Raw genomic sequence first — 22,203 nt, 5'->3', positions numbered from 1 at the left:
TAGTGTTAATAAATTATATTGTTTATAACTTATCTGAGGTCTGCGTTTCCCTGCGTCAGCCACACACCTCTGGTCACACCTGGGAGCCCTGACAGTTGCCCTGAGTCTATGTTTGTGCAGCAGTTATGATCAGTTTGTGTTATCCCGCAGTGTATGCATGCTCTTTGCCATTCTGATCCTATTTTGCATCTGTTTAGTAAACTTCAAGTTACAGTTACTCTCTGTTCGATCATTTGATCAGTTATGCATACTGTTAGATTACTTGTGTCTGTCTACAGAATTGCTGGTGGCTGGTGGGTTGGTCTGGTTCAGTCTTTCCTGTGGTGTACAATGGGGGTGGTAGAGGTGTAGAATAGGAGAGGTAAAAGGCTGGAAGATTGGCTACAGATGTTAGAATGAAGAGGGCGTGGTGGCTTCAGTGCTGTGCTATATCTCCCCCTGTTGCGGATCCGCCAGGTGGTGCCTCTGGCAGCCCACTGGACAGGAATACCCAGAGCATGGAGTCTAAGTCCCGGTCTGTGTGTTCACCAGGGCCCCTGATGGTGGGGATGGACTTGAAGCAGACCAGGACCAGGTCACGACCTCCGAGCAATCCCGCCCGTGGCAGAGGGAACCTCTGGGGATGGATACAGGAGGAGAGTCAGATGTGAGGAGGCCGGCAGGCCCAGGCAGGATGGATGGATGGATGGACGGATCGTAGTAAAACTAGCCAGTTGTCACCGTGGGGCAGCGAGGTACAGAATCGGCAGGCAAAGGATAGTCAGGTCACACGCAGGGTCAGTATAGGAATGGTCAGTCCGCAGAGAGGTCAAACAAGCCGGGGGTCAGGACAGGAGAAGGCAGCGTAGTCAGAGCAATCCGGGTCAAAAGCAGGAGAAGGCAGCGTAGTCAGGGCAATCCAGGTCAAAATAACTCACTCACAGGGGTACAGGAACTCAGGTAACAGGATAGACCTTGCGGCGATTTGTGACAGTGCAGGGCATCTTTAAATACCGCGCCCTACGCTGTCATTGGCCGCCCAGCGTGTACTCGCGGGGCCTACTGCACATGCGCAAGTCTCCCTCAGCCGCGGCCGACCAGGACCTAGTGCCCGTATCCCGGCGCGAGCCGCCGAGACTGCGCATGCGCCGGATGAGACACCGCGGTGGACCCTGACACCCCCATAGGAACACTCACCATAAACTGAGCTTCAACCTGGGTTGGCACTACAGTTTGCACAAATGAAAAGAAATGTGTTTTTATTTTTAAACCACTGCACAGATCTGAACAGGACAAAATGTTTTGTGCGTTGGGTCACCTAGGGGGTTCAACAAGGATTTACAACTTTTGGTGCTACTTCTTTATCAAAGGGCAGATTGGAAAGGTTCAGGTGCTTTGACTTCATAAGCATGACCTTTTCCCAATGATACAAGTCTACACCTGGGGGTGAGTGGCTGAGGAGAAATAGTGGATGCATGCACAAATTGACTTGTGTTGGCTAGAAAATCACAAAATGTTCATTTGCAGTGAATTGGACTCTTTGACTGGATTGAATTTTGATAGTTATGTACTATATAATTCACATAATTGTTTACCTAATTGTGTGTCTAGTAGTATTTTTTCTGGATTGGGTGCAATTGATGTTTAGGGATGATAATGCTGCATTAATGCTGATTTATACATCTTCATTTTAAGAGCTTGGGGTTCTGCCCTTTTGCAAGAATGTAAGTTTAAAGGAATGTTGAACTTGGAGAAGGGATGTGTGTGGGTGCAAATGTCATCATAGGAAGGTGTGTAAAAAGATAAATATATATACTAAAGTTTCATGCAGAATGCATAACATTTGCCTCACCCTAATAAAGAATCTTCCTTTGTCAGACTCTTGCTCTGGTTAGGCGTTTCAGAGGTGAAAAGTGCAGTTTCCATCATAGCTGTGTTTCAGTTTAAATTAATTAGATAAACTTTTTTGTACCAGGAACAGTTGTTAAAGCTATGTTTATGTCATCATGTCTTATTGTTAATATTAGGGTGTTTACTAGAGTTTATATTGTTTATATTCACACACGCAATAAATGTTTAATTTAGTATGGGGTAAGTACATAGCTAAACCAATGAAAACACAATAGAAATTTTCAAACTCATGGTAAGGATTGATTCACACCATGGTGCAAGTGATGCACGTTTCTGATATGTACTTGCATTTGGAGTGCATTTCTATTACACTACATTGAGCTGTGTTATCTTGTTATCCCATACTATCCCCTCTGTCACCCTTCCTCGCCACATTCTTGTCTCTGGATCTCTTAACACACTGCCATACTTTCCTCTTTGCTCCTCCAGGACAGAGTGAAAGTAGCCTCAGCGAGAGCGCAGCAGGAAGGGGAAACACTTTTTTTAAACCTTATTTATATTGCATAATAACGTGTGGATGTGTGTGTTGTGTTTGACTTACATGTGTGTGTGTTTCTGATTTCCTCAGACTTACGTAGATGAGTCTGTTTGTTTGTATTAGAAGCAGAAATCAGGTTACTTTGAGTTTTTGAGTAGACAATTCTCAAAAAAATGCTGTTGGAAACATTTACACAAACTGTCCTCTAAAGAGACAAAGAGACAATAGATACTATTGTTGTATGTTGGGCTAATGTCAGTTGGTAGTTAAATGCTTCTGTTGTTGTAACCAAAATCAACAATTCAGGTAACCAATGGTCAACAATAGCCTGACCTTTTGACATATATGACCTATGTCATGTGTGATTAAACAGTGGCATCTAGAGGTTGAGTTGGGAAATGTTCCCCCAATACAAACTAAGTAGGTAAAAAGGATATGCCCATGTGGGATTGTCTACCTAAACATTCTAAATAAAAGGCCAACAACTGAGGGGAGAGGATCTCCATAATTAGATAACAAGAAACATATATGCCAGTGGAAACCTCACAGGACCAAAGAAGAAATCGCACTAGAAGATGACACTATCACTCTCTTGTAATAGCTTATAGAGTAAGCCTGGAGCCTTGGTTGTCTATGGAGATTGTGAAGCCGCCGCTATAACCTGAGCTAAGTAACTTTTAGCATATTCATATTGTATAGATAGGCAGTGTTTGTGCATGCTTGTTGTATGTAAAAGCACATTAATACACTACAGAGCTTTAATTGCTTCCTAGGGTTTACTGTAAGAACCTTAAGCCCTGGTTCATACTGCTTATCATGCGACTTGCGACACAAAGTCACATGACAAGTCAAAACACGTTCATTTCAATGGTGCCATCTTAATCAATGTGACTCAAGTCGCAGCACTACTATAAATGTGCTATATAGCATTATTACAGTAATGTATTGTGCAAACATTATCATTTTAGCACAGGACATAGCTGTAAAGAACACCAATTGAAGGCAATGTTATTTCTCTTGCTGTTGCATTGTGCTCGTGTTGGACAATGCTGCCCAATGCTGCCCAATGCACCACAATGGCTTCAGTGTGAACTGGCCCTAACTCCTTAGTGTCAACAACTGAAATGCAGTTAATGGGTTAACTGAGGGTTTATACTGATAGATTTATATAAATGCAGTAAATGTTAACGAGGTTTAGCATAAAAATTAAATATTTAGCATGCATTGCTAAAAGGAAGAATTAAATATTTAGATATTGCAAAATGCCACCCACTAGTTTGTTTTGGGTAGAGCGTAATTAGAGTGCCTGCCATGTGAAGATATACATAATCACAGAGCCCTCTGTAAAGATTCACTTTTCCTGTGTTGATTTTCTGTCTTCTTGTTCATATATAGTATATCTGAAGCAAATATTTATTTATTTATTTTTTTAGCAGGAAATATTTAAAAGCCCTGTCAGTTTTTTTTGTTATGTGTTCCTTTGGGAACATTTCTCTTCACTGTCTGTCCCAAATATGTAACAGGATGTTAAGCAGTCTTTACAAAGTGAGGAGAAATCCCCTCTTAGGCAGTTGTCACAGAATCAGCTCCTGTATTAATAATAACTGTAAAATTTTGAATTTCCCACTTTTTTTGTTCCTGTAATGATGTTTACCAGGACAAACAGGGTGAATCTCTTCGCTGGGTATATCACTGGTACAGTTGCTATAGAGTATGAAAGCTTTTCAATGAAGTTAGTGGAACTTATAACTTTTAGCATTATCAGTAGTTGGAGCAAAGGGTGGAGATCAAAGGAAGAACGTTCAAAGCACAACATTCTGAGTGGGTTTGTAGAGCTCTCATAATTATCCACACTAAACATTTTCTTTAACAATATACAAAATAATTCTTAAAATAAATTTGATAATTAAATACTACATTTGTTTGGAGAGAATATTACAGAAACCAAGTATATAAAATTGCTGCATTTTTTTAAACTCCTGTCTATGGTATGTTTACTTTTGGAATTATTATTGCTTCTTTTTTGTATATGTGTGCCATTTCATATTTGTGTGAAGGTATAGGCTGGTACATTCTCCCTCTAGTAGCTAGTTTCACATCAAGGTGTGGGATCATCATGTCTGGTAAATCACTGTAAAAGAAAATCAGCTGGCCTCAGTTTTTCATTTCATCTGCAATAATTGATAGACTTGTATTAAGAGCAGAGCATTGTAGCATACTCCTTGTAAAAGAGCAACGTGTAATGAAAAAACATGTCTGCCCCCAGACAGGCTTTCAATTAGTTAAACACAAAAAGAAGGTTTTGAAACACTATTATTAAAAAAAAAGTATTCATTCAAGCAGCTTTAAAAAGAATATAGAGTCTTTTTAATAATTTATATTTGTAATTCTAAAATTGACGGAGGCTCATGGCCTTTGTAAATGTTGTGTTTTGTTACTCTAGACCAGGGGTCTCCAAACTTTTCAAGCAAAGGGCCAGTTTACTGTTCTTCAGACTTTAGGAGGGCCAGGTTGTGGCCAGTGGGGGTAAAAATGTCCTGAGCCCAGCATCAGTGACAATAAACATGACCTCAGGGTTGGTGGTCAGTAGGAGGAAGAGTAGTGCCCTATCGTTGGTATTAGTGGGAAGAATAGTACTCCGTCATTTGTATCAGTGGGAGGAATAGTGCCCCATCATTTGTATCAGTGGGAGGAATAGTGCCCTGTCATTTGTATCAGTGGGAGGAATAGTGCCCCGTCATTTGTATCAGTGGGAGGAATAGTGCCCCGTCATTTGTATCAGTGGGAGGAATAGTGCTCCATCATTTGTATCAGTGGGAGGAATAGTGCCCCTTCGTTGGTATCAGTGGGAGGAATAGTGCTCCATCATTTGTATCAGTGGGAGGAATAGTGCCCCTTCGTTGGTATCAATGGGAGAAATAGTGCCCCATTGTTGGTACCAGTGGGAGGAATAGTGCCCCAAAGGCCATATAAAGGCTAGCAAAGGGCCGCAGTTTGGAGACCCCTGCTCTAGACTATATATGGACTAAAGATCACTTACAGTGTAGCAGATTCTTGCTTTGCAGTTATTGGATAGTTGAAAGGCACTTGCATCTTTACAAGTCATAATGAGAATGTTTGAGTGCTGGTTGATTATTTCCTTTTCTATGGAAAAAAACTATATAACCCCTGCAGCATATTTGTGTCGAGAAACCATAGCAGGTTTAGTACTGTAGCAGTTCTGAGAAATGTGGGCAGACTTCCCACCCTGCATCAATGTTTTGCCAATTTATAGCCAACCTTAAAATGATGCTGTCCTAAGAAAAGTATATGGTCTGCAGTTGCTTGTCCCCATTTTTGAAATTCCAGTTTTCTTTCTGTTTCTGACTTCAATAACATTGAGTCTAGGAATTGGAACAAATATGCTGTGAATCAGAAAAGTGTCAAAATGAACTATCTCTATACTTGATCCAGGTCAGAGACTCAAAAAGCATTAAAGCCAAAGTAGCAGCTTAATAGCCGAACAAATAACACTTTTAGTCATCAATGGCTGCCTCCCATACTCCTCATGACAGTTACTTTAGGATGTCCTTATATGTGAAATAGTTGTTAAAGGTTCAAAACATTTCAGTCATATGAGGTATTGATCTTTCAATGATGGGAGGCCCTTTATCTTTTTGGGGGAACTATTGATTGGGCAGATTAGAAAACCTATGGGTTTGGGGAGGCATTGGCTCCTCCCTTCCCTCTACATTAACAGAACAATGTTCTTTTTCATGGTTCTTTTGGACCTTGGATATGCCAGAGAACGCTGGGACCATGCCTGTCTGGCCAACCTCCCTTCTGTGTCTGTGGGCACCCTTGGACTTGTGCAGATTTGTTTTTTTTGGTGCAATGGCTGGATATTTTTCTGTAATCTTATGTGCCCAAAAGTGTGGTAATGCTGATTACGTTGTTTTTTTGTTTGACTTCAGTTTTGGATGATCTTTCTTCACTGTCTTCAGAGATCTGATCATACCATGTTTGTATAAATCTGACAGATCTGGACTACTGGTTCCCTTATCAATTTACCATGTTTTTCTTAGGACAATAGAATCAGTCTTATGGTGATTACATACATACATAAATGTGGCCATCTTGCAGCAGCATCTTCCATCCTGGCCATTCGATATCCAAGTACTTTCCTATCATCTTCCAAAGTCGTCTTCTCTTTCTTGGCCCAATTATTGGTAGATTAGTAATTCTTCCCAGTAAATGGGGCATGAACAGGCCTATTGAATTTCACTCCAGATGACAATTAAAATCAATTAGTGAATTGCTGTCCAGGAAACACCACAATCATGCTAACTTCAAAAAATCCAGTAACTTTGTTCTTAATGTGATATTTATGTAATCAAAAGCAACCATAAAATTCCTATATTTAATTCTAGATGTCACTGCAAACTCACATCATGTGTTCCTGTGCTGTGCATCTTTCTTTTTTTGGTGCTAACATAAAAAGTACCCACCAAGTGTTCAGTATAAATCTTATTTATTTAGTATGTCATGCAAGATAAAAGCCACACCTGCTTACGTGCTCAGTCATACCAGGCCTTAATCAAAAGTTAAGAACATGTCACATATAAAATCCTTTTTTGGCAATTGAGACACAGCAAGAATCCTACAATGGGGAGATAACAAAGAGCTCTTTAACTTAGTAGAATTTCTTGGTAGAGCATCCAGCTAGGAATGAGAAATAAAAGATTGTGGTAGGCACCTATAGTTTATGCATTTTAGATATTTATGCAATTTTGTCTTTAATAAAGTTAAGCTCACATTGCCAGCAAGACAAATCAATGCTCTCTTTTGTCAGCAAAATAATGCATGCTTGTACATGGATTTATGTGCTTTTGTTTTTGTATTAGTGAGCTCATCTGTGCTCAGTGAATTTCACACTGGGGATCCTGTCTCTGGCAGCAACTGACCAGCAAGAGGATTGATAGAAATTATTTAAATTTTCTAAGGCGTCACTTCTTTGCTGGCCAACATGCTGCAGAATATACACTCACCGGCCACTTTATTAGATATACCTGTTCAATCACTTGATAACACAAATTGCTAATCAGCAAATCACATGGCAGCAGCTCAATGCATGTAGACGTGGTGAAGACAACTTGCTGAAGTTCAAACCAAGCATCAGAATGGGGAAAAAAGGGAATTTCCCAGCAGGTACAAATTGGATCGTGCTTTGCTGGGGGTTTTTTTGCCTTCCTCTGGATGAACTGTGGGTATAGTATTATAACTTTTTTTTTGTTCTATGGTTGAACTGAATGGACTTTTGTCTTTTTTTTTTTAGCCGAACTAACTATGTAACTATGTAACTGACTTTGAACATGGCATGGTTGTTGGTGCCAGATGGGCTGGTCTGAGTATCCCAAAACCTGCTGATCTACTGGGATTTTCATACACAACCATCTCTAGGGTTTACAGAGAATGGCCTAAAAAACAAAATATCCAGTGAGCGGCAGCTGTATGGACAAAAATGCCTTGTTGAGGTCAGATGAGAATGGGCAGACTGATCTGCGACTTTCAGATGGTAGGGATGTAAACAACATGAAAGCATGGATCCATCCCGCCTTGTATCAACGGTTCAGGCTGGTGGTGGTGGTGTAATGGTGTGGGAGATTTTCTTGGCACTGGCAAGGTCTACCTAATAAAGTGACCAGTGAGTGTATATTCCAGTGAGGGAACAACACTTTGCAATTCCAGCCAGTCCTGCAATGCTTGCAATGTCTAAAGACCCTGTTACTGGTGATTTGCTGCCACTGACAGTATCAACAGTGTGACATAAGCCTATGATCTCAGGTATGAAGCTGATATATTTTCAATATATTAATTTTTTGTTTTAAAAATGCAGAAAGAAAATGTTAAAAGAAAACTATGAAATAAACTGTAAAAACAATTTTGTGAATAAATTAAAAAACAACCCATCCATTTAGCAAGCTATGCCCATTTGTCTCATTTTTAATTTTTTGAGATCTTACTTTTCTATAAATTTATCACAGAAATGCAGGTCTCAAGAGCATGCATGTGTATGTGTGCATAAATTACATGGCAGAGCCAGGTACACACATGGGAGTTAGCTTTGCTGAGGCACTGTGGAACTGTTTTAGGTCAGTTAGCTATACGGTTTTCCAGACATATAGTCATGTACATAACATCAGATTCTGATACAGTATGATGAATATTAAGAAGTGTTCTCATTAACATTGCTTTTACGGTTTTACACTGTATTTAAAGAAATATAAGTAGAACATTATTACTGAAATCTGCTGATACCTTGTCAAATCAGTATGTTTTAGGTGGCATACTAGAGTTGCCAGCTTTTGAAAATAAATAAATAAATATATATATATATATATATATATATATGTATATATATATATATATATATCATAAAATATTGCAAAAAGTCATTGTAAATCACAAATGACTTTTATTTTAATAAAAGAATGATGAGCCATGCCAATTAAAATAAAAATGGCCAATTCTTTTAAAATGCATTATAAAAACAAATTTCTACATTTTCAATAATTAGTAAATGAATAATAATAATTAGCAAAAATTATTTTATTAGTTTCTAAAATACATAAACATACCTGCAAGTCAAAGAAACATACACACACACATGGAACACAGAGCACAGACACAGCCCAGTATAAAATGCAAAAACAGAAATACACTGTGAAGAGCTGTACAAGGGGAGGGGGGTACAATGATCTTCCCAGTGAAGAGCTGTGGAGAAGGATGTCAGCACATGTCTGATAACTGGACTACAGGCAGGATGTGCTCCCAAATGGAATTCTAGGCAGTAAACTGACCATGCTGGGATGGATGTGTTTCCATGCCTGGCCTGAGCAGTTTGAAAGAGTAAAGCAAGAGTACTGGCAGGATCACCAGTTGTCTCACATAAAGGAGGCAATACAAAGAGAACAGGATATATTTTAATACAATTATATGGTAACACAGACTCATATCAGGAATATGAAATGTTGGTGTAACATGCACTGTAAGGCTCCCTTAGACAGCCTTACTTTTGTCCGATTCCCACTGGATTGGCTGAAATTCAAGCCAAGGGTTGCGCTGCAAGCACTATCCAGCTTGCCTGTTCAGCAGTGACCACCTGAATACAACGGCAGGCATATTCTTCCATCTGTAAGCCATGTATTTAAATTAAGATGCCATTAATTGAGCTGTGTATGGTGGCCCTTATTAATATATTCAAAATATCTGACATCATACAACCAGTGTTAAGGCATGTCTAAACTGGAGGAAGGGTATAGAACACTTTGCCCACTCTTGCAAACTGTTAAAAGACACATTGGGGGTTATTTACTAAAACTGGAGAGTGCAAAATCTGGCACAGCTGTGCATAGAAACCAATCAGCTTTCAGGTTTAATTCTGAAAGTTTAATTGAACAATTCTGAGTGCTCCAGTTTTAGTAAATCTACTCCAGTATTCCACCAACAAAGCTGCACAAGCTCAAAGGCAAAGTAAAAATCTAGGACTTTTTTTTTGGTTTTTATAAACTAGACCAGATTATTACACCAGATGCACTGCTTCAGATCAAATATTTGGTGAGCAAGCCTATTACCTTATTAAAGTATAAGTAACCTTTGGGAACAGATTACATATTCCACCTGTTTTTAGGGAGGAACATGTAACATGTTTTGGATCCTGCAGCTCTCAGCCCTGATTCCCCTCCTCCCCCCATCCCTGCGACAGCAGACCGGGGATCGTCTATTCCTCACCCGCAATCACAATTTTTAAAAACACAGCTGTGCTGCAGTGTTAGTTCTGTGAATGGGAGAACTACAACTGCCATCAGCCTTTGCGGCTGACGGCTTGCATTGCTGATCACATGTGCAATGCTGTGCAGGCTCCTAATAAAAAAAAAAAAATAATATTTTACCTACAAGTAGATAAAAAAATCTGCAAAAATGCAGCAAAAACGCAATACATGCTTTTCTGCAGCGTTCCCGTTGAAGTTTATAGAACCAAAAACGCAACGGTTTGCATTAAAAAAAATCCCTGACCCTTTCCAAAAAATGCACTGGGTGAAAACACAGAGATGTGAACCTGTACTATAGGAAATCACGTTAAATGGACTGTACTGCGTTTCTGCAAAGCGCTGCAGAAAACGCATAGGTGTGAACCTAGGGTAATGCAGATGGAGACAGCAATAAAAACTGAAAAAGTGACTCCAGGGGTCCAGTGGTCCAATTATATTGCATTTCTTAACTAACCTATCAATGTCAAGTATAACAATATGTCTTCTTTAATTGTTAATGACATTTATTTCTGGTGCCTTGTGAAATAAAAAACCAAAAAACTGACAAAAGGCCCTAATCCCTTAACACTTTATACAAATAAAAAACAAAAAAGTTGTGATTTTAGATGCATTTCAATTCCACATTATTGCTCTTATTTAGAAATATTTTACGTGCAATTACAAGAAGAGATAGATTAGATACAACCCCAATTCCAAAAAAGTTGGGACGCTGTGTAAAATCTACATAAAATCAGATTGCAATGATTTGCAAATCCCATAAACCCATATTTTATTCACATTAGAAAATATATCAAATGTTTAAACTGAAAAAATGACCCATTTTAAGAAATAATAGGATCATTTTGAAATTGATGGTAGCAACACGTTTTAAAAAAGGTGCAACAGGGCCATGTTTGCCTCAATGTAGCATATCGTCTTCTTTTAACAATACTGTAAACTTCTAGGAACTGAGGAGACCAGTTACTGGAGTTTTGAGAGAGGAATGTTGTGTCATTCCATATTCGTGATATAAGATTCTAACTGTTCAGCAGTCCTGGGTCCTGGGTCGTCTTTGTTGTATTTTTCATTTCAAGATGCACCAAATATTTTCAATTGGTCAAAGGTCTGGATTGCAGGCAGGCCAGTTAAGCACCTGGACTCTTCTACTATGAAATCATGCTGTATGCAGTATAGATGCAGTATGCTGTTTAGCATTGTCCTGCTAAAATATGCAAGGCCTTCCCTGAAAAAGACATCATCTAGAGGGGAAGAAATGCTGCTCTAAAACCTGGATATATCTTTCAGCATTGGTTCCTTTCCAGATGTGCAAGCCACCCATTCCATACGCACTAATGCACCCTATATCATTAGGAATGTAGGCTTTTGAATTGAATGCTGATAACAAGCCGGAAGGTCCCTCTCCTCTTTAGTCTGGAGCACACAGCACCAATAGTTACCAAAAAGAATGTCACGTTTCGATTCCTCTGATCACAGAACAGTTTTCTACTTTGCAACAGACCATTTTAAATGAGCTTTGACCCAGAGAAGACAGCAGTGTTTCTGGATCATATTCAGATATGGCTTATCCTTTACTTGATGGAGCTTTAACTTGCATTTTTGGATGGCAGAGCAAACTTCATTCACAGACAGTGATTTTTGGAAGTATTCCTGAGCCCTTGCAGTGATGTCCATTATAGAATCATGCCTGTTTGTAATGCAGTGCCATCTGAAGACCTGTAGATCACAGGCATCCAATATTGCATTTCGGCCTTGTCCCTTACACAGAGAGATTTCTGTACTGTAGATGATATATTTAAAGTCTTTGCAATTTTACGTTGAACATTATTCTGTCCCAACTGTTTTTAAATGTATTGCTGTCAACAATTTCAAAACTACCTTATTTTTTTCCTAAAATGGCACATTTTCTCAGATTAAACATTTGAAATGTTTTCTATTTCCTATTGTGAATACAATATGGGTTTATGAGATTGGCAAATCATTTTATTCTGTAGATTTTACACAGCATCCCACCTTTTTATAAATGGCATCCTTTTATAAATAAAAACATATTTTTAAAATTCCTATTTCTGTTACAATCAGGCTTTCAGATCCGACATGTACAAGGCTGCATGTAATGTACATTCCAAAATACAGGCATATTTATGACAAGTGCCAATATGTTATATACAATTACAGTTAGCAGAAGGTAGTGATCAAATATTTTAAAACCGCAGCCAATTTATATACTTAGCACTACAATGCCTGGCCTTTATAGGCCGGGGCCTAATAAAGACCATTGTTTGATAACACTTTATGTAGCCATACACTAAGTACTTTATTTGCCTGTTACAGTTAAGTGTCTATATGGACATTATAGTTTTGTATATTTAATGGTATGTAACTCTACACCTTACTCATCTGGTAGCTTGTGTTCTAAATGACCAGTATGTTCCTTGACAAAAAAAATGTTCCTTTCATGATCCTCGGAATTTCACATCACTACCCATTGCTCCTCATAAACCAATCCATACCAGGAAGATTTAAAAAAAAGTCCTGCAATGACTGCAGTACAACGTAATAGAATATTGTGTTAACGTTTTTCAGTTTTAGGGGTTTTGAGTGAAGGTACCCTGGCCAGAGTTGTAGGAGTTGACTTACTACAAGAGTGAAGAAGAGAAAGTTCTATTCACTTTGCAAAGTGAATGTTTATTTATTACAGGTACTTATATAGTGCCTTCAATTTATGCAGCGCTTTACATATATATTGTACATTCACATCAGTCCCTAACCCTCAAGGGGCATACAATCTAAGGTCCCTAACTCACATTCATACATACACATACTAGGGTCAATTTAGACAGGAACCAATTAACCTACCAACATGTCTTTGGAGTGTGGGAGGAAACCGAAGTACCCGAAGGAAGCCCACGCAGGCACAGGGAGAACATGCAAATTCCAGGCAGGAGGTGCCATGGCTGAGATTCAAACCAATGACCCTAGTACTGCCTGGCGGAAATGCTAACCATTTAGCCACTGTGTTGACATAACTTAGTGAATATAGTGAAACTGTATTTACTTTGAATATCCAATCATGTTCAAGGGAATCGACAAATTGTGTTTGCATCTATGTAATAACCTAAGACAGCATTTGTCATTCATTCTATTGAAGCACAACCCCTAATGGTGAGGTTTCATGTGCACAGACGTTTTGAGGCATAAAAGTATGACTACAGTAAAATCCCATCAATTTTTCAATGCCAATGTAGCTGCAGGTGGCAAGTACATTGAGCCCTAGAAATGAATGGCTGTACATGACTGTAATGGTGATGTTTTAGTATAGCAGCATAAACAGGTGCCTGCGCATATGATGTATTCCTCGAATGCAGAAACTCTGTGTTTGGGATCATATGTGCATGCGCCTGTTTACACTGAAGTATGAAAGCATAGACATTTACCTAAGAAGAGCCGTGTATAGCTATTCAGTTCTAAGATTGGCTGTATGTTCCACCTGAGGATCCCCAGGCAGAGAAATATCTCAGGATTTTACGCTATGCACTTTTTTAAAACAAGAAATACCAGGTACAATTGAGCCATTAGCACCACATCTCAGATTGTATATAATTTCAAATAGGAAAATAGTAAGGTGGACTTTATCGGTGCTTATCTTTTTACCCTCAGGAAGAAATGCACTATACAATCTTATATAAAAAACATCAAATTTTATTTTACAATTATGTTAAAAAACATGGAATCCCCCATAAAAGCATATATTGGGTATTTGTAGTAAACAGTCAATGCAGCAACCCCGTACGCCTTTCTTCATCAACATGTAATTATTATAGTCTTGCATGAAGAATGTAACATATTCATAGCAATAATATTAAAACATAGAATAGACCAAAAAAGTAGGAAGGTGCTGTACTTTGACGCGTTTCACAGGGTAACCTTCTTCAGGGGTTCACAGGGTGTATCTGATAACAAAAGAGCATCTTGAACATACACGCATAAAGTCAATATAAGCATATTAATGGGCACACATCCTAAAACATAAAGTGCCCCATTATTTATAAATGACTATTACAAAATACATACATTTTACCACTACTACAGTAATGGAGACCAAAGGCAGAGATGGCTGCAGAGGAGAGCACAGTTGGCATTCAGATGGGCCCAGCTGGACAGCGTTGAGGCAACATATGAGGGGAAAAGGGAAATCTCCACCCCAGACTACACAATCTATAAAAAATGAGTGTATATATATATATATATATATATGTATATATATATATATATATATATATATATATATATATATAGGCAATGCTGACACACTCTTAAGACCACTGGTGACCCCAATATTGAGCAGAAAACACAAAGAGAGGGAAAGACCGAAGTGGTACTAAAATCTATAAAGTATGAGAGGTGCCCTATTCAGAATGGAAAACTGTGTTTGGGAACCTTTCCATGATATGACTAAGAAACAATCTCAAGTTCATCACATTTACCCATTATATAAAGCTAGGTACCTCATATAGATTCTTTCCTCCATACATGAAATTGGTCCACAATATAGATGTTATGATGTTAAAGGACACAGCCTGGCACCTTCAAACAAGCAAACAGCTTTCTGGCTGGGCCCACCTGAATGTCTTTGTATTTTTCCAACCATGCTTTCCTGCTCCGCAGCCATGTCTGCCTTGGGTCTCTTATCAGTAGTGGTAAAATGTATGTGTTTTGTAATATTAATTTATGTTTTATGTTGTGTACCCTTTAATATGCTTTTATTGACTCTATCCTTTTATGTTCAAGATGCTCTTTTTGTTATCAGCTGCACCTTGTGAATCCCTGAAGAAGCTCACCCTGTGAAACGCGTTGGAATACAGCTCCTTCCTACTTTTTTGGTCTATTCTGTGTTCCAATAATATCGCTATGAATTTGTTACATTCTTTATGCAAGACTGTAATAGTTACATATTGACAAAGGAAGGTATATGGTGATGCTGCATTGACTGTTTACTACAAATACCCAACATATGCTTTTATGGGGATGCCCCATTTTTTAACATATTTGTATAATAAAATCTGATGTTTTTTATATAAGATTGTATAGTGCATTTCTTCTTGAGGGTAATAGAGTAAGCACTGATAAACTCCCACTTACTCTTTTCCTATTTTTATATCATAGGCATATTTATTTTTGTTTAAAAACTTCCATGTGTTCAAGGACTTAACTGGAAAAGAAAAGGCTTGTCACTTGGTAAGCATATTCTTTTCCACAATTCTAAATCCTAGCATTTTATCTATTCAGTACAACATAATATGTATAGCAATAAGAGATAGTGTGTTCCTTCAATGAAGCACCGCTGCACTGATGTAGAAACAATCTGTATAGTTACCTAGTTTACAGGTGTCTTTAGTTGTGTCTTATGGTGTCATGGGTCTTCTTTACCCTTTTGTTCTTCAGTGAGCAGATAGTGGAGGGCTGAATCTTGACACCTTGAGCTCCCAGGAAATAGATTAAATTACACTGGGAGTCATTTAACCTGAAGGAGAAGAGCAGTATCACTGGATTGCTGAGTCTGTGAGGGACAGTGCAGGAGATCGGATGTGTATCACAGCCGGAGCTCCTTTTTTATGTTTACAGGGTGCCAGGGATTGAACATGTTGCTTTTCTGCTCAAGCTGGATTTGGATTTTAATGTGTATGTTTTTTAATTTGTGGCTTGAATCAAAATGGACTAGAACTCATGTTTAGTTTTTCGCTGTTGTTCGGTCTTGGTTAGAGAAATTTTCCTTCACTTAGGCCTCCTTCATATGGTCATTTAGATGCAGCCACCAGATTCCAATGATAAGAATCAGCTGATTATTGCTGCTGAAATGGCCAGGGTATGCAAAAAGCAATGGCCACTCAGCCCATATAAACTAATGGCAAGCTCACAGCGACCACCACTGTTTGCATGTCACTGCACATAAAACAGTTAGCTACAGACAGGGATGGATGTCGAAGCCGGTATAAAAAAAGATATGTATACCAACCTATTTTTAATCAGCTTTGGTCCAGTCATGTGATTCCCCAGCTCTTGCTCTCCTATGTCAGTGAGTGACTGCTGCAGGGGAGAAGAGGTGCATGGGAGACTAAAGATGATGTCATGGCTCCTGGAATTCCCAGCTGTTGTCGAGTTCCCATAAGCCAGAGCTGCAGGATCACATGACTGCACCAGAGTGGATTAAAAATAAGTAAGTATATACAGTACATCTTGTTTATACAGGTTAGTTAGGATAAGTAAGATGGGCAACAGAGCATTTTTTTTAAGATAGTTAGACTTTTCCACTTTAATGTCACAATATCATCGATTTCAACAGAAAGGGAGGGAGAATCTTTAACAGAAACACAGATATCAATAACATCATTACAGGGGTTCTAGCCTTCCCTTATGCTGCTAAAAAAATTTACTTTCATTTCAATCTGTGTGGCTATAGGAAATTTTCCCCCACTTTCTGTCAGATTTTCATTATTATTATTATTATTATTAATAATAATAATATTCAGGATTTATGTAGCACCAACAGTTTGTGCAGCATTTTATACTATAAAGGGACATAGTACAGCTACAATTCAATAAAATAAAAGAGGTTTAAGAGGGCCCTGTTCATAAAAACTTACAATCTAATAGATGAAACCATTGTCATTGGAACAAAAATGAGTAGAAATTTCTCTCCTTCACCTCTCTGGCCTAAACTAAAAAAAAACATTTGGGCTGGATATACACTTTAAAAGGTCCCAATCAGGTATGAAGAATACTAAAATTGCAGATATCATATAATACCTATGTGGCCCAACAGCCATTCTGAGTTCTTGTAAGACAAGTGGCATACTCCCATGCTGAACTGATGCTGTACTTGCCATAACAAACCATATACAGTTCTCTCAATCCAATTGCACAGCAAGTACAAGCTGGCCCATCACACAGGGTATTTTTAATCGAAGCTGTACAATATAAACGTCATACTTAACACATACGTGGTATAAAATGTCACCAGAGTTGTCAGCTGGAAATGTTTGAAATGTTTTATTGTGGTATTAAATATGGCTTCCTGTCAAGGAGAGTAAGCTAGTAAATGAATTCTGATTGAACAATATTCAATCCTAAACATTTAATAATTTAAGGAAAAACCCAGAAGTACTGTACCCTTTTTAAGAATCAAAAATTAGATCTTATCAAATAATTTCAGAAACGGAATCATATTCATACCCTTATATAAGAAACTGGAGTTTCCCATAGTGGAAGTTATCGGTCCCATTGTACATTTTGCAATATAGGTGGTTGATACAAGCACATTTTGTTTCTGGTGAGTTTCCTAGTGACAGTGTGATCATGTACATGGCATGCCAGAGGCAAGGCAACCAATTTAAACCTAACTACACTGCCAGGACCCAAGGGAAGGCAGTAATTCTATACTGCCTCAATGTGATCTCTATGGCCATAAAAAGACTCAGATTAGATGTTGCATTGTTACTAGTGGGGAAACACTGGAATTAACCTACTAAACTCTGTCAATTAGGTTCAGCGATAACAAACTGACAGCTCTAAACATTGGAGTAAAGCACACCAGGGCTTATTTAGTAAGCTATATAATGAAATGAACCTGTCCACACATCAAACATCCAATCATGTGTAAGGGAAAACTTTTTTATTGGGAAAGAGGTTATGAAAGCATTAAAAACCCAAAGTTATCTATATACAAATAAGCCAAATTTCAAACTCACCAAGAAATACAATCTCATTATGTGGCAGCAGATTTAGGATGTGTTTGTTGTTGCACTCTATACATTGTGTTGTATAATATATAGTAGCACACAACAGCATTATATAATTACATATGGTATCTATTATACATAGTTATACATAGTTCCCAACTGTCCTTCATTTGGAATCAACTCTCTGCCCCCATTTATCCTCATCCTCTATTTGGTCTGATATAGACTTCTAAAAAAAAAAAAATCTATATTGTACAACCAAATACATTTTATACTATGCCTTTAATCTAATATTTAAAGTATCAAATTTGTTTTTGAAAAACCAGTATAAAAAAAGCATCAGTGGGTTTAACAAATCCCTATCTGCATGTTAATTCTCCACGATTCAAATATATGGGGGTGTGGCAGGGGTATGTCCATTACCAATGTACTTTGTTCTAAAAGGAGGGTTCTCATCTCAAAACATTGGGAGATATGCACATACAATTGCCATGATTATTAATGGGGTGGCCATTGCAGCAGTATTCTGCATATAGCATATGTTGGATATTTTAGAAAGCCCTAACTTCACCTTTACATCATTAACTGTTTGAGCTGAGCACAGGTGTCCTTAAATGTTGATCATCGCCCTTCACCTCTGTTAACATTTCAATCTTAAGGCCCACTGTGTTATAAACTGTTAAGAAGTGATAATAAACTATTTAGTACAGACTGCTTAGCACTAAATCTTTCATAGACACAATTCAAATATTTATCTGCATTTTCTCTTTATTATATGAGCAGATGGAAAATTGAATGCTGTCTTCCTAAAAATACTAAACACTCAGGACAGTCTGTTAATTCTAAAATAAAGATAGTATGTAAAAGAAAAAGGTAACGTGTTGCAAATATCACAGCATTTTTGGCTTTTTGACAAAAGTGAGCGGGAACAAGAAGTGATTTTATATACAACATTAAAAGGTCTAAGGTACAACCAAGAGAGCCAACCTAGAAAAAGTCTCTGAAGGGATCTTACGTTACCCTGGGAGCATTTGGCTGCTGTCTATATTCATCTCATACTCGAGAAGTTTGCCTTGCAGGCTCAGCAGTATTCCCTTGCACAGAGCTTCAATTTCAGCCCAAGCATTTCTGCACTTATAAATAATTGTGCTTATTTTCATATTATGTTCTTACATAGCAAAGTACATTTCCTGTGAATTCTTTCAGACTTTCTCTGCTGCTGGTTGAAAATCGTATTATGAATAAGAAACCTTACCTTAGAACAGTACTTGGGAGGTCACTCTTAAGGTCAGCTTATTAATCTTTGGCTTGATGAGTGCACTTATCTAAATGTCCTTCTTTTTGGGTTTTCGTGTCTTGATTTCTTGGGGTCCTGTTTTTCAGAGAGCAGTTGGAGAAAGAAGAACGTGTGCACCAGGGTGTCTGCACAGCACAAAGTGCTGATGCAAAGTGCAGTATATTTGACTCTTGGATGTTGCTTGCAGTGGCATCCTGGATGTTATTAATAGCCAAAGGAGTAAGGGGGATCTCAGATGGCAAGAGGACAGAAGAGGGAAGGAAAAAGGTGGAACTCAGCAGCCCTGAAGTCCAATAAACCTCACTTTATGTCACTTAACCTATAGCCGGCCCATTATATTTTGAATATATTCTGTATTTATTCATTATCATAATTAGGTGAGATAAATTGGCACATTTTGCCTTTCTGCAGGGTACTGCGTTTAATTGCAACCGAATGTTTTAAAATTATTAACATGTCCACTTGTACATGTTGCTGACTGATATGTAAGAGCAGTCGAATGATTTGAGCTATATCAATAACTTACTCTCAGTTATTGTTAACATAGACATGACATTTGTTAGTTTTGGATCCACAGTGGCGGGAGGACTTCAATGAGAGTGTAGTTATTAAAAAACATTGATTAAAAATTGATCCTCCGAACAGAGAGGTTTATGTACTACTTTTTAAGCCTTACCCAGCATATCCGCATTCACAATATCCTATAATGGAAATGTTATAATACCTTCGCCATGATTGGGTATTTAAAAAGAATATAAACCAATTGGTCTGAATAAACAAAATACTACTTTATTAAAGTGTTAATAAATCCATGATCCTGCATTCACTATATCTGGTCTCCCACCGTACACAGAACATGGAAGTGCAATTATTTTAGCCAATATAAACTGCTAAATATCTTTTCTCATCAGCAGTTAGAGCAGTCTTTTGACTTCTATCAGTGTCCAGCAGAGCACTGGTTAAAGCTTGTAGTAGGACTTTTCTTTCTGCTCTTGGAGGATGCAGAACCCCTGACCTCTGTCTGGACAGTGCTGATTGGCCCTGTGCTGATCCCATGCACTTTCCCAAGAAAAAAAAAAACCTTTCAAGCAATACACACCAAACTGAGCATGTGCCGAGTGTCTCCACACAATATGTCTTATCAGGAGATAAGAGGGGTGCACTGGAAGAAAGGGAGGATCAGAGAAGTAAGGATCAAACAGCATTTTTACACAATGCAGAGGATTAACCCCTTAGGTTCCATAGTGAGTATATTAAGCATGCTTTACTGCATATACAGACTGATTTTACTGTTGTTGGTTTACTAACACTTTAAGTCATCTTTTAATGTCTGTACTATTCTCCCATTTCATGCCAGGGTATGTGAGATACAGCATACACTGTGTAGGAACAGAGTTTCAGCAGTTGCAACCATTCAGGACTGGGCCAATGTTCAAAGCAGGCTTGTTCCCTCTACTGCCCATGCATCTACAATTCCTTGTAATGCCAAACAGAGTGTTGGCTGGCACAAAATTGCAGAGGAGGGTTGGACAGATAAATGATAATGGGCCATCTTAGGACATAGTGATGCTTTCCCATGCCACACATTTCCGTGGTCTGACCCAAAACTAAATTGGGAAACAGGTCATTATTACTGCACCACTTTATAAATAAAACATTCATACTAAACACTAAATTGCCAAAAGTATTGGGCCGCCTGCCTTTACACGCTCATGAACATTAATGGCATCTCAGTCTTAGTCCAAAGGGTTCAATATTGAGTTGGCCCACCCTTTACAGCTATAACAGCTTCAACTCTTCTGGGAAGGCTGTCCACAAAAGGTTTACGAGTGTTTCTATGGGAATGTTTGACCATTCTTCCAGAAGCGCATTTGTGAGGTCAGGCACTGACATCGGACGAGAAGGCCTGGCTCCCAGTCTCTGCTCTAACTCAGCCCAAAGGTGTTCTATTGAGTTGACGTCAAGACTCTGTGCAGGCTAGTCAAGTTCCTCCACCCCAATTTTGCTCATCCATGTTTTTATGAACCTTGCTTTGTGCACTGGTGCGCAGTTATGATCCGCCCTCAACCAAACTTTACACTTGGCACAATGCAGTTAGGCAAGTACCGTTCTCCTGGCAACTGCCAAACCCAGACATGTCCTTCAGATTGCCAGACAGAGAAACGGGGTTCGTCACTCCAGAGTGACGGTGTGCTTTACACCACTGCATTGCTGGCATTGGACTTGGTGATGTAAGGCTTGGATGCAGATTCTCAACCATGGAAACCCCTTCCATGAAGCTCTCTACACACTGTTGTTGTGCTAATCTGAAGGCCACACAGAGTTTGGAGGTCTTTAGCTATTGACTCTGCAGACAGTTGGCGACTTCTGTGCACTGTACAGCATGCGCTGACCCCGCTCTGTCAGTTTACGTGGCCTACCACTTCATGGCAGAGTTGCTGTTGTTCCCAATTGCTTCCACTTTGTTATAATACTACTAACAGTTGACTGTGAAATATTTAATAGCAAGGAAATTTCACGGATGGACATACTGCACAGGTGGGAACCTATCACGGTACTATGCTTGAATTCACTGAGCTCCTGAGACCCATTCTTTCACAAATGTTTGTAGAAGTAGTCTGCATGCCTTGTAGCTTCATTTTATCCATGGAGCTGATTGGAACACCTGAATTCCGTGATTTGGAGGGGTTTCCCAATACTTTTGGTAGATCAGGAAGAAAAAAGTGGTGCCCTCTAAGTGCAGTATAAAAGCTGTTTAATAAATAAATTTGTAGTAATACAGGCCACTCACAAAGTATTGGAAGAATAGAGCTTGTAGTATGCAATCATCCACTTTTGGTGAAGGAATGTAGATCCTTTAGGCAAATAGGGATGTCCGGCATCTGGCGGTGATCTTGGTGGCTTCTAGTTCTGGGATTCCCTCAGCGCAACAGAGACGTCACGTCCGGTCACATGATGGCGGGGTCTGGCGCATGTTCGGAGCATGCGTGC

General features: G+C 38.8%; 1 protein-coding gene and 1 long non-coding RNA gene across 2 annotated transcripts in view; one reads left to right on the top strand and one right to left on the bottom strand.

Moving 5' to 3' along the window:
• Positions 1–19,384, bottom strand: part of MYOZ1 (myozenin 1) — a 45,520-nt gene extending 26,136 nt beyond the window's left edge. Inside the window, exon 1 of the mRNA XM_089680197.1 lies at positions 19,171–19,384. The gene's annotated coding sequence lies outside the window, so the exon portion shown is untranslated. The remainder of the gene's footprint in view (positions 1–19,170) is intronic.
• The window catches only part of LOC149460055 (uncharacterized), a 31,597-nt gene continuing 25,620 nt past the window's right edge, over positions 16,227–22,203 (top strand). Inside the window, exon 1 of the long non-coding RNA XR_016313159.1 lies at positions 16,227–16,393. This is a non-coding gene — a long non-coding RNA (uncharacterized LOC149460055). The remainder of the gene's footprint in view (positions 16,394–22,203) is intronic.

Source organism: Staurois parvus, unplaced genomic scaffold (assembly GCF_062004578.1).
Source record: "Staurois parvus isolate SC_StPar_1 unplaced genomic scaffold, SC_StPar_1.0 ptg000236l, whole genome shotgun sequence".
Classification (NCBI taxonomy): domain Eukaryota; kingdom Metazoa; phylum Chordata; class Amphibia; order Anura; family Ranidae; genus Staurois; species Staurois parvus.
The sequence above is the reverse complement of the archived record's forward strand: the minus strand, read 5'-3'. Positions and strand labels throughout refer to the sequence as shown.